We start from the raw sequence: 13153 nt of genomic DNA on the forward strand, positions 1-13153 counted from the left end.
ATTCCTATTATGAACCCAAGTCTCTGTTTAGGTATACCAGGACCCAGATTCATATAAAAGATGTTAATTTTTTTTTTTTTTTTTGCTGGTCCCAGACAAAAAGCAGGCAGTGAATCATTCTAATCCCAGAAAGGAAGCTTCCTTGGTGAAAGCATGTAGCAACCCACAGCATTGCCTTCTTAAAATAGTTGGAGAGTTCTTTCTCTCCATCCCAAGAGGATGACCAACTTGAAAGGTGAGGAATGCATTTCCTATGTATGTGCCCCTGAACCATCACCAAGAGCTATCAGTTTAGCTGTGGACCAAATGTTGGGCAGGGAATTTGGTTTGGGGTGAGAAGGAAGTGAAATATTCAAACTGTGGATGAATTTTCATCAATGGCTCCATTCTATCTGTACCATTCTGTCCACTCCTGGACCCTGGCTCTCTGAGTACTGTTATGCTCCTCCTCATCATGCCATCCAAGCAGCATGTCTTTCCCATGGAGGCTCACACTTCCATGCCCTCCAAAGCCAGGTAGGCAATCTATATAATTGAAGTGGGACAGGTCTAAGAAAACTCACAAGGGTCTCTCAGTTGTTCATTAATTGACCCACTTTTCTTAAAGACATGGCCACAGAGAAATATTTTTCTTCTAAAACAAAAACAATGAGAGCATGGTGAGACTGACCATTGATGCCTGGCTCTAGAGTTTCGGAGACAGTAGAGTGTGGGAGGGATGGTAATCAACTGAAGAGTATGTGCTCTGTGTCAAGGGTGCACTTCTAAGGAGCCAGACTATGGTTACCGTTTGCCAACCAAGGCCCAATATTGCTAGATCATCTGGCTTTTCCAAAGATACTTTCAACTAGGATATCCATAAGTAATAGTCTGATTTTTTTCTTGAGTCAAATTTTTAGCAAATATTTGAAGATATTCTGCTAGTATGGAAAAAAAAAATAAGCACAGTCTTTGTTTTCTTTTTGTTGAAGGGATGGGTTGTGAGTCATGTATTCTCAGGGGCCTTCTTGTTGACTTGGGGAGCAAGCTTATCCAAAATGACAGCAACAGTTTAGAGAAGGAGAGCAGGACTGAGACATGGTGGGAAGCTGAGTCCGGATGATGGCATTTGAACTCCTGGATCCAACCGCACCCGAAGCATCCGACAGCACTGAGCTTCTAGTTGCATGTACGTGTGTGCACGTAGTCATGTCCGACTCTTTGTGACCCTAGGGACTGTAGCCTGCCAGGCCCCTCTGTCCATGGAAGTTTCCAGAATACCAGAGTGGGTTGCCATTTCCTACTATAGAGGATCTTCCAGACCCAGGGACTGAACCCACATCTCTTGCATCTCCTGCATTGCAGGTGGATTCTTTACCACTAGCACCACCTAGGAAGCTCCTTCTGGTCGCATAGCCTAACAATTTCTTCCTTTTATTTAAATCTGAGTTATTCTTTCTATTCTTCTTTTAGTTCCCTGGTGGCTTAGAGGGTAAAGCATCCACCTGCAATGCGGGAGACCCGGGTTCAATCCCTGAGTCGGGAAGATCCCCTGGAGAAGGAAATGGCAACCCACTCCAGTACTCTTGCCTGGAAAATCCCATGGATGGAGGAGCCCGGGAGGCTACAGTCCATGGGGTCACAAAAAGTTGGACATGACTGAGCGACTTCACTTTCACTTTCTATTCTTCTTTTGAGTGAAGTCGCTCAGTCGTGTCTGACTCTTTGCGACCCCATGGACTGTAGCCCACCAGGCTCCTCTGTCCATGGGATTCTCCAGGCAGGAATACTGGAGTGGGTTGCCATTTCCTTCTCCAGGGGATCTTCCCGACCCAGGGATTGAACCCAGGTCTCCTGCATTGCAGGCAGACGCTTGTAACTAAAACAACAACAACAACAAAACCTTAATCCATTCAAAGACCTCAGAGTCATGCATAAATAATTGATAATGGGATTGTCCAACATGACATGTCAAGAATCTGCTGTAGTTTGAAATGGTAGGGAAAAAAAGTGTGGCCAGAGAAAGACGCACAGATGGAAAGAAACTACATCACAAAGAACCTAGGATGCTTCCCTTAATTTCATCACTCATAGACAATAGTAAGCCAGTGAAAGGCTTAGAAAGTAGCTCTGGCTTTCTCTGCCTTAGGATTTTTATTTGGAAGTTTGACTCCTCTCCTGCAGTCCTATCTCTTTCTACCTATTACTTCCAAGGCAGTGGACTAGCTTTCTCCTGCTTGATGGAGTGGAATGATTCAGCCTGTGTTTCGTGGATTTCTAACATCTCTGAGCCACTCTGCTGACTCATTCGACTGGTCTGTAATTCCCTGGTGAAAATATAGTAAGCAGAAGCTCTTGGCACTTTGAATACATGATACAATAAAGAAAAAGACCCAATAATAGAAGAACAAACAGTACAATATTTTCCTAAGTGTATTTGGATTAGATTTATGTTAGATTTGGGAAGCTGGCAATTTAATAGGTGGGGGAACTTTCATTTAACTTCAGAAAGTACATGTGTAATTCATCGCCACTCGGTACACGGAACTGCAAGGAGAGATTGTAACCAGAGAGAGAGAAAGAGAAAGAGAGTGAGATATACTGCAAGGCAGAGAGCAAAACAGACTCAGCTTTTACCCTGCTGAACCTTCTCTAGCAATTTATGGGCACTGTCAGCTACTAACAATCTAAATAACTCATTTCTATGCCAGAAATCATAACTGAAGCAGAAAATACTGGAGATTAATCCTGTGTTGTGACTTTTTTGTGTGAAAATGCAGACACATGTTGGTCTGGGTATATGGGAGTCATGGGTGGAGTGGGAACTGGCAAAATTTAAGGGCTAATAGGCACTTCATCCAGAGAAGGCGATGGCACCCCACTCCAGTACTCTTGCCTAGAAAATCCCATGGACAGAGGAGGCTGGTAGGCTGCAGTCCATGGGGTCGCGAAGAGTTGGACATGACTGAGCGAATTCCCTTTTACTTTTCATTTTCATGCATTGGAGAAGGAAATGGCAACCCACTCCAGTGTTCTTGCCTGGAGAATCCCAGGGACGGGGGAGCCTGGTGGGCTGCCATCTATGGGGTCGCACAGAGTCGGACACGACTGAAGCGACTTAGCAGCAGCAGCAGCAGGCACTTAATCATTTTGGTCTTTATTTTCTCACAAGGGTCCCAAAGTTCATTCAAGAAGGGCTTCAAGGGAAGCAGTGGAGAGAGAATGATAGGAAAATGGTTTTCCTGTTCTCATGTCAATAGAACTTTGGAGTAAAATAGACCTGAATTTGAATCTTGATGCTGTCAGCTACAATCTGTGTTATCTTGAATGAGCCTCAGTTCCCTTATCAGTAAAATGGCATGTGAGCTCAGTCGTGTCCAACTGTTTGTGACCATGGAATTTTCCAAGCAAGAATACTGGAGTGGGTAGCCATTCCCTTCTCCAGGGGATCTTTCCAACCCAGGATTGAACCGATGTCTCATGTATCTCCTTCACTGGCAGGCAGATTCTTTACCGCTTGAACTATTGGGGAAGTCCATCTCTTTGAGCCTCAGTTTTCTTATCAGTAAAATGGAGGCAATGATAATAGTATAAAGACAGTGGTTGTACAAAGTATATATTCCCTTGTGCCTCCTCTTTAAAAAGTATTGAGATAATAATTCATGAATAATAATAGTCCTGGTTGTTTTTTTTTTTCCTGCTTGGTGTGTGTGTGTGTGTGTGTGTTGAGAGAGAGAGAGCATGAGAGAGCTAAAGAGAAGGGGGTGGCAGGGAGGGAGACAGAGAGAAAATGAATAACAGAACAGAATGACCACCTGGACTCTGAGGTCAAACAGCTGGGGTTCAAATTATGTCTCTGCTATTTATTAATTTGTTTTTATATATCACAACTTGCAATGCTTCACTGTTTTAAATTTTAAAAACAAAATATCCTAGTGGGCACACAGGATGGTTGAAGTAAAAAAAAATTTTTTTTCTTAAGTTGCTCAACTTTTTAAATTGAAGTACAGTTGACTTACAGTGTTATGTTAATTGCTGCTGTACAGAAAAGTGACTCAGTCATATATACATTCTTTAGCTTATCTTTCCCTTATGGATTATCCTAGGATATTGAATTTAGTTCACTGTCCTATACAGTAGGGCCTTGTTGTTTATCCATCTTGTATATACCAGTTTGCATCTACTCACCACATAACCCCATCCATCCCACCCCACCCCCATGACTGCTATTTATGCATCACCGACTCAATGGACATGAGTTTGAGTAAACTCCCAGAGTTGGTGATGGACAGGGAGGCCTGGGATGCTGCAGTTCATGGGGTCACAAAGAGTCAGACACGACTGAGTGTCTGAAGTGAAGGTGGACTTTCTAAGTAGCGCTAGTGTTAAAGAACCTGCCTGCCAATGCAGGAGACATAAGAGACGCGGGTCCAATCCCTGGGTCGGGAAGATCCCTTGGAGGAGAGCATGGCAACCCACTCCAGTATTCTTGCCTAAAGAATCCCATGGACAGAGGAGCCTGGAGAGCTACAGTCCACAGGGTCGCACAGTCGGACATGACTAAAGTGACTTAGCACACACACATGCAAAGTAAAGGTAATAATACTATTTTATCCCATAGATTGTTATGAGGGTTAAATGAATAATTCCAAACACAGCAGTGCTTAGAACCATGCCTGTAACATGATGTACTATACATCTAAACCATCCATAGTAACAGTACAATTAATTGAACCCTGCTATTATTGCTATTAAGAAAAATAATGATAATAATTTCTCATTTGATGTAGAGGGTTAGGAGATTTAGGGAGGAAAATGATGAAGAGTATATAGACTTTGAAGTTATCCCTGCTTTAAAATACACTCAACCTTCATTTCTACTTTTATAGAATAGAGATTGTAATTTCTGCCCCTTGGGATTAAAATGACACTATAATGAGATCATGGTGTACCAGCTTAGGAAACATTGGCTCTTGTGATGATCTCTGACTTTGCAGAGGAGGAAGTAGGAGTGATTCAGCCATTTGTGTACAGGCACACAAATGTTTTGGCCAAATGTCTTTCCCTAAATCTCTTGCCCTCATCCCTCCCCAGAAGCTGCCTGCTCTGAAGGAGACTGGAAACATTTAGGGGGAAGTGTTAATCATGGGGTCTTCATTCATGGAAAGTGATGGTGTCATGGGAATGGATGTCACAGTTATCTGGGGGATTCTGGGGCTTCCCTGGTGGCTCAGCAGTAAAGAATCCACTTGCCAATGCAGGAGACACAGGTTGGATCCCTGGGATGGGAAGATCTCCTGCAGAAAGGAATGGCAAACCACACCAGTATTCTTGCTTGAAAACTCCCATAGACAGAGGAGCCTGGTGGGCTACACTCCATGGGGTTGCAAAAAGTTAGACATGACTCAGCAACTGAACACACAGGCACGTCTGAAAGTGAAAGTGTTAGTTGTTCAGTTGGGTCCAACTCTTTGCAACCCCATGGACTGTAGCTTTTCAGGCTCCTCTGTCCATGGGATTTTTTCAGACAAGGATACTAGAGTGGGTAGCCATTCCCTACCACAGGGGATCTTCCCAACCCAGGGATCGAACCCAGGTCTCCCACATTGCAGGCAGATTCTTTAATGTCTGAGCCACCAGTGAAGCCCACATGCATGTCTAATACATCTTTTCTGAAAACTTCCCTGCAAGTGGGTCCTTGCCAGCCATGTGACCCTCTCCTTGTTACATGACTAGACTGGAGTTGGACCCCTGATCCAATCAGATTCACTCTCTGCAGAGGTGGGAACTGGAAGATGAGTTCCTCCAAACCTGATATCACAATTCAGCAAGAGTGATTTTTCTGAAAATCAATCACTTCCTTCCTGCTTCGAACACATCTGTAGCTCCCCTTTGCTCTTGGAACAAGGACCTGTTTAGTCTGACCCGAGACACCATGGACCTCCAGGGCCTCACCTCACAACGTGTCATCTTTCTTGTTAGTGCACTGGCCCTGTGCTTACCATGGGTCCTCTTCCTAAAGGGTCTTTGCCGATGCTGTTTCCTCTGCCTGGAACACCAGTCCTTCTGCTCTCCTCATCTTTCCTATATCATTTCTGTAGTTACTTTCACATGGAAATCTTCTCTCACCTCCCCAACTGGGTCAGGCTTATGTCCTGTGGGCTTTCATTGCCCCGAGTGCCTTTTCATCCTAATACAAGCCGCAGTTGTGGTTTCACATGTATATGCATGATTATCTGATTGATGACAGTCTCTCCCAGCAGAATCCAGGCTCCATTAGGATGAAGTCATCTTCACTTTTGCTCTCTGCTGTATCCCTAGTGTCTGGCACAATGCTTTGTCCATAACAGATGCTCAATAAATGCTTGCTGAATGAATGAATAAGTTCAGTTCAGTTGCTCAGTCGCGTCCAGCTCTTTGTGATCCCATGGACTGCAGCAAGCCAGGCTTCCCTGTCCTTCACCAACTCTCAGAGCTTGCTTAAACTCATGTACATCGAGTCAGTGATGCCATCCAACCATCTCATCCTCTTCTCCTCCTGCCTTCAATCTTTCCCAGCATCAGAGTCTTTTCCAGTGAGTCAGATCTTAACATCAGATCGCCAAAGTATTGGAACTTCAGCTTCAGCATCAGTCCTTCCAATGAATATTGAGGATTGATTTCCTTTAGGACTGACTGGTTTGATTTCCTTGCCAGGAATGAATAGAGCTACAGGGAGAAAGTCTATATACTGTAGCTGCTGAGATTTGAGATTTGTCCTGGTTCTCACCACCACTCTCCTTGAAGTGTTATTTTCTTTACATTTTTAAAGATTCGGTGAGAGGCCCTAACCATCCTTTCATTGAATGCCTATGCTTTGTTCAATCTTATGTGAGTGGAGTTCTTTTATCTACAACCCAATAAGACCCTTTATGCTGCCATAAGAAGATGGAAATTGAGAAACTCCCAAGAGATTTCCTCTTCCAGGGTGATTCAAAAGGAGGATACACATGAGGCATGAAGTGAGAGGTTAAGGTTAACAAATAGAAGTTTTTGTATATAGAATGGGTAAACAGCAAGGTCCCACTGTATAGCACAGAAAACTATAATCAATATCCTTGATAAACCATAATGGAAAAGAATATACAAAAAAGAATGTTTATACATGTATACCCGAATCACTTTGCTGTGCAGTGGAAATTAACACAACTCTGCATGTCAACCATACTCCAATAAATTTTTTGATTTTAATAAAAGAGGCTACACAGCACAGGCTTGTCATCAACAGACCATGGTTGTCATTATCGGCTGCTATTTATATTCTGGCTCAGCAGGTGACCCAGCCTAACCCGAGAGCAGCACTTTGGTTATGTCTAGTGCTGGCGGGATCCTACCTTCAGTCCTTAAAATGCCCTCCCTAACTTCTGTATCCACATTTCCACTGGCAACACTCTTTCCCACCACAGGTCTTAATTTGAGTTCATTAGTAACCTCGTCAAGTGCAAAAACTCCTTCCAGGAGATGAAATACTAAAAGTAACGAAGAAGGATCCTGTCTATCATAGCAGAAAGATCTCGTCCCTTCCATAATGTTCATCTTCCTAAACATCAATCTAATCAGGTGTAATAATCAATCTATTATTTCACTTCCTGTATACCTCAGTTGCCACATCAGGGTCACATCTTAGGACTCATGATCACTGAACGCTGCCCCATTTACAAGCATTGCAAATGCCATCTCCCTTCTTTGTGAGTGCAAACTCCTCTTCTTCCAGCCTGAAGGCAGCTAACTCTCATAGGATCATTCTTTAACTTCATGATGACCCTAAGCCATTGACACCAAGTTCCCCATATTCCTAAGCCTCTCTTCACACCCATTCTTATCCTAATTTCATGGCCCATCACTTGCAATTATCTGCTCCCAAAGGCCCACTATCTTGGATATACTTGACTCCTTTTCTCTCTATATACCGCATTTGCCTGGTAAAACCCAACCCTATAGGCAATAAGCCTTCTGTCTTTGCTGTAGCTCCCCCTGGGTGACTAAAAGCAATAAGAAAACCAGGATACTGGTTTTACATTCTATGATGTATTTCTTTTTTACCCCTCTTTTTTTTTTGATTGAAATATAGCTGATTTACAATGTTGTGTTAATTTCTACTGTACAGCAAAGTGATTCAGATACACACGCACACACACACATACATATGCACTGTTATTATTGTTTAGTCATTGAGTTGTGTCTGACTCTTTTGTGGTCCCATGGACTGTAGCCCACTAGCCTCCTCTGTCCATGGTATTTCCCAGGCAAGAATACTGGAGTGGGTTTCAATTTCTGTTTGTAGGAGATCTTCTGACCCAGGGATCGAACCTGGGTCTCCTGCATTGCAGGCAGGTTCTTTAATGTCTAAGCCAGCAGGGAAGTAGTAGTTAATGTACATATATTTACATAGTTTATGTATACCCAGCCAAGGTTGGAGATCAGTTCAGTTCAGTTCAGTTGCTCAGTCGTGTCCGACTCTCTGGGACCCCATGAACCATGGCATGCCAGGCCTCCCTGTCCATGATCAACCCCCAGAGTTTACCCAAACTCATGTCCATGGAGTCAGTGATGCCATCCAACCATCTCATTCTGTCATCCCCTTCTCTTTCTGCCCTCAATCTTTCCCAGAATCAGGGTCTTTTCAAATTAGTCAGCTCTTCACATCAAGTGGCCAAAGTATTGGAGCTTCAGCTTCAACATCAGTCCTAGGTTGTGTATATACACACACACACACACACACACACACACATACACATGTGCATATACATATATACACACACATGTGCACATGCACACACACGTGTGTGTGTGCACGTGTGTGCATATGTGTGTGTGTATGTGTATATATATACATATACACATACATATAATAACCTTAGGCTTCCCTGGTGGCTCAGACAGTAAAGAACCCGCCTGCCAATGCAAGAGACCCAGCTTTGATCCCTGGATCAGGAAGCTCCCCTGGAGGAGGAAAGGGCGACCCACTCCAATATTCTTGCCTGGGAATCCCAAGGACAGAGGAGCCTGGTGGGCTACAGTCCATGGCATCCTAAAGAATTGGACACAACTGAGCAACTAACATACACGCATATATAAACATCCTTTTTTTATATAGTCTTTATTTCCACTGAGCTTACTTTCCTGCTCTTCAGGATCTAATCTAAATGCATAAGATTGTTGTGATAACTGAGTTAATATATGCAAAATGATTAAAATATCAACTGGCATATGGGAATCACTCAATGAATGTTTATTGTTAATATTATTACTGTTGTTATCATTGTTATTGTCATTAACCCACCTTCCTCTTGCCTGATGATCTTACTTCATGGTTAAGAAAACTGAAGAGAATTCCCTAATCTTCCTATCATCGAATCTTCAGACCTCCAATAGTTCTGCTCATCTCATTTCCCAAAGTCAGTCCCTCAACATGTGATCTATATCTTGCACAGTTTTGCTTTTTAAAGACATTTACATTTTCCCATTTTCTGTCTTGTACCATAAAGTAAAATGCTAGTCATCATCAGAACTAAAGTATTAAGTCACCAGCTCCCATCTTCCATGCTCTGGACAATCCATCAAGTAGAGAATTTAAACCATGTTCCACAAAATGTCATTGGGTGTTGCTTGGTGGAGAAAATCTAGTAAGAAAATGAGCAGCAGTTACTAAAAATAAAGGAGAAAATCCTGTTGTGTAGTAAATATCAACTCCCTTTGTCCTAGTTTCTACCTACAAAATGCCAATGAGGTTTGCAAAGCCGCCATCAGTTTAGACTTTCCTATTGCCTGATACTGTTTGTCTTAATCACCCACAATATGAATACATGATGAGTTAAAGGAAAATAGATCTTTTATAGTGGCAGTCTGATTTTCTGCAGAAAATATCAAATTTGCCTAGATAAGGAGAGAGGCCGGAGTCACAAGGGACAGATACTACAGATGTGACTTCCCTGGTTTAGTACCACGTCTCTGGAGGCCAAGCAGGCTTCCCTGGTGGCTCAACTGGTAAAGAATCTGCCTGCAATGCGGGAGACCTGGGTTTGATCCCTGGGTTGGGAAGATCCCCTGGAGAAGGGTAAGGCTACCCACTCCAGTATTCTGGCCTGGACCCAGTATTCTGGGTTGCAAAGAGTCGAACACGACTGAGCAACCTTCACTTATCCCTCTGGAGGCCAAGTACATGGTTCCTGAGGACCATGGAATAGAGATAGGAAAAGGCCTGGGGGCCTGGGAACCTTGTTTGCTCTCTAATCCATTGACAGAGCATTTCTGTTGCAACAAGTGCCCTTTAGTTAAGATGACTAGGATTCTTTTTTCTTCCAAGTAGCACTTCTTTCTACATTTTATTTTCTGAAAGCCCGTTACAACTGACAATTGATGTGTACATTCATTTTTGTGTTTTTCTTCTAGAAAGGTGCTATAAAATCAATGACATGTCTTACAAACAGGGCATCTTAGACTCTTGAAAAAGTGGTAATAAATCTCATGCAGGGATGGTTACTGTTGTTTAGGGAAGCAGATTAAGGGGTCTGGTGTTTATCTGGTGTGAAAGGGAGGGATTAGGTCAGATATAAAGACAGACCTGATTCCTCAGAGGTGCAGAAGTTAGAACATCCATTACTTTCACTAGACTTTTCTGAAAGGCTCCAGAACTGATAAATGTGCATGTTTGGTCCACTGAGATGAGCCTGGAATCAGCCTCAGGGCTCAGTCCTCTGAGAGCCATCCTTGGGAGCTTCAGGTCTGTGACTCTGCATCCAAAATGCAGAGATGAATTTTGAGAAGTGAATCCTCTCCAGAAATGCATTTGGGCTCCAGAGGCACGAGTCATTCCGAGACTTACCTCAGCTCCTTTTTGCAGAGAGAGAGGCAGTGAGGATAAAGGGCGAGCACTGGAGTATTAACTCGGAATGGCTCATTGAGTTTTAAGATGTTGCTCCTTATAGCACAGAAGCCCTCTTCATTTTCCAAAAGAGGCTTTGGCACAGTTGGAGTAAGGAAGACCTCATCTCACCTGGAATCCAGCTGTTCCAGAGAACATGATGTCCTCACATCTTCCACCAACACTGCTTCACTGATCCATGAAAGGCTTGCATTGCAGGTCTTCCAAACAGTAATAATCACTATCATTTATTAAGTCCTGATATGCAGGGATTAGGATTTCCCAGGTAAAGAACCCACCTACCAATGCAGGAGACCTGGGTTCAATCCCTGGGTCGGGAAGATCCCTTGGAGGAGGGCATGGCAGCCCACTCCAGTATCTTGCCTGGAGAATCCCCATGGACAGAGGAGCCTGGCGGGCTACAGCATTGGTTCACAAAGAGACATGACTGAAGTGATGTAGCACGCACGTGCAGGTACTCTGCTAAATTCTTTTAAAAAATTTTTATTAACAAAATTCTTTATTTATTTGGCTGCTCTGGATCTTAGTTGTGGCATTCATGATCTTTAGTTGCCATATGTGGGATCTAGTTCCCTCACCAGTGATTGAACTCAGGCTTCCTGCATTGGGAACATGGAGTCTTATCCGTTGGATCACCAGGGAAGTCCCTGTGGTAAATTCTTCATAGGAGTCAATTCGCTTTTTTTGGCAATACCCTGTTGGGCAGGATCTTTGTTTTCCAACCAAGGATCAAACCTATGTCCCCTATACTGAGAGCATGGAATCTTAACCACTGGACTGCTAGGGAAGTCTTTAGAGTCAATTCTTATATATGAGTTGTCTCTATCAATTTCCCTAACAACCCCCGTTATACCAATGAGGACATTGGGGATCAGAGAGATTAAGTAATTTTCTCAAGGTCACACAGCAAAAAGTATCAGACTACGACTCAAACCCAGATCTGCTGCTGCTGCTGCTGCGTCTCTTCAGTCGTGTCCGACTCTGTGCGACTCCATAGACGGCAGCCCACCAGGCTCCGCTGTCCCTGGGATTCTCCAGGCAAGAACATTGGAGTGTACATCACTCTAAAGTCCAGTCTCTTAGTCAATTACCAGCACTGCCTGCCACAGGCTGCTCTTAGTTTTCTCTATCACAAGGGAGTCTGCCCAACAGGTAAATAAAATAGGCTTCTAGCCAGCCAGTGTTAAAGCTAACAAGGAAAGCAAATGACAGCTGCTTCCACATAAACACACTTTTCTGTATAACTTGGTTTTCTGCCCTTTCAGGAACTCATAGACTGGTGGGTGGCAGAGATGAGAAAGGAGACAGAAAACACTGTGATGAGCAGAACTACCAACCAAGGACTCTTGATGTGCAAAGGAGGTTGAGAGAGCAAAGAAAGGAAGCCAGAACAGTTTTAGAGTCAGCCCAGGTCCTGATCGCCCGCCCACACCCACAATCCTCTTTCCTGGCTGGGATGAGTCTGGGGAGGAGACGAGCAAATCAGTGTTTATTTCCTGAAGTTCATGGTCACCAGAGAGGACTGCATCTCCCCCTCTTTCACTTGGAAAAACTGATGTGTTGGAATAATTATGATTCATCCTTTGATCTGTCCCTTTGTCTGCAAAGCATAAATAGTGTCAGCTGGCGAGGTCTGATTGCTCCGATATTTCAGGTTTATATTTTGAATAACACAAGACTTAGTTGCTAGCACTGGTAAATAATTTACTCTAGTCTGAAATACAAGCTCCAGGCAAGAAACATAAGATCAAACATGGGGAACAGCGGCACCATAGCAAACGCACAGCTACCCTGTGAAGAGTTTTTCTAAATTCTCTGCTGGAAGAAGTTCTGAGGGGGCGGGGGAGGGGATGACAACAGGTGGGGAATCAGCCATGGTGCCCACTCCTGCACAAATAAAATGCTTTTGCTGACATCAAAGCAGGCTGGAGAGATGAGTATCAATGACAGCTGAAAGAAGTGACGGCTGAAAGAAGCTTCTCCGACTTCTAGCAAAGACACCCTCTCCCCAAAAAAACTTTCACTTTGCCCAAACTAAGTAGCAATGCTCACTTCTTAGATCTCCTTTTTTTTTTAAATGACTGTTTATTGTTTTTACTGGAGTATAATTGCTTTACAATGTCGTTTCAGTTTCTGCTGTACAAGGAAGTGAATCAGCTATATGTATACATATATCCCCTCCCTGTTGGACCACCCTCCCTTCATCCCACCCCTCTAGGTCATCACAGACCACCAAGCTGAACTCCCTGT

The 13153-nt window shown here is 43.5% G+C and overlaps 1 long non-coding RNA gene across 4 annotated transcripts in view; it reads right to left on the bottom strand.

Annotated features, from left to right (window-relative positions):
• LOC129637464 (uncharacterized) overlaps positions 1 to 13153 on the bottom strand; it is a 103897-nt gene that overhangs the window by 12103 nt on the left and 78641 nt on the right. The window lies entirely within an intron of this gene.

This window comes from Bubalus kerabau, chromosome 23, assembly GCF_029407905.1.
Source record: "Bubalus kerabau isolate K-KA32 ecotype Philippines breed swamp buffalo chromosome 23, PCC_UOA_SB_1v2, whole genome shotgun sequence".
NCBI classification, from domain to species: domain Eukaryota; kingdom Metazoa; phylum Chordata; class Mammalia; order Artiodactyla; family Bovidae; genus Bubalus; species Bubalus kerabau.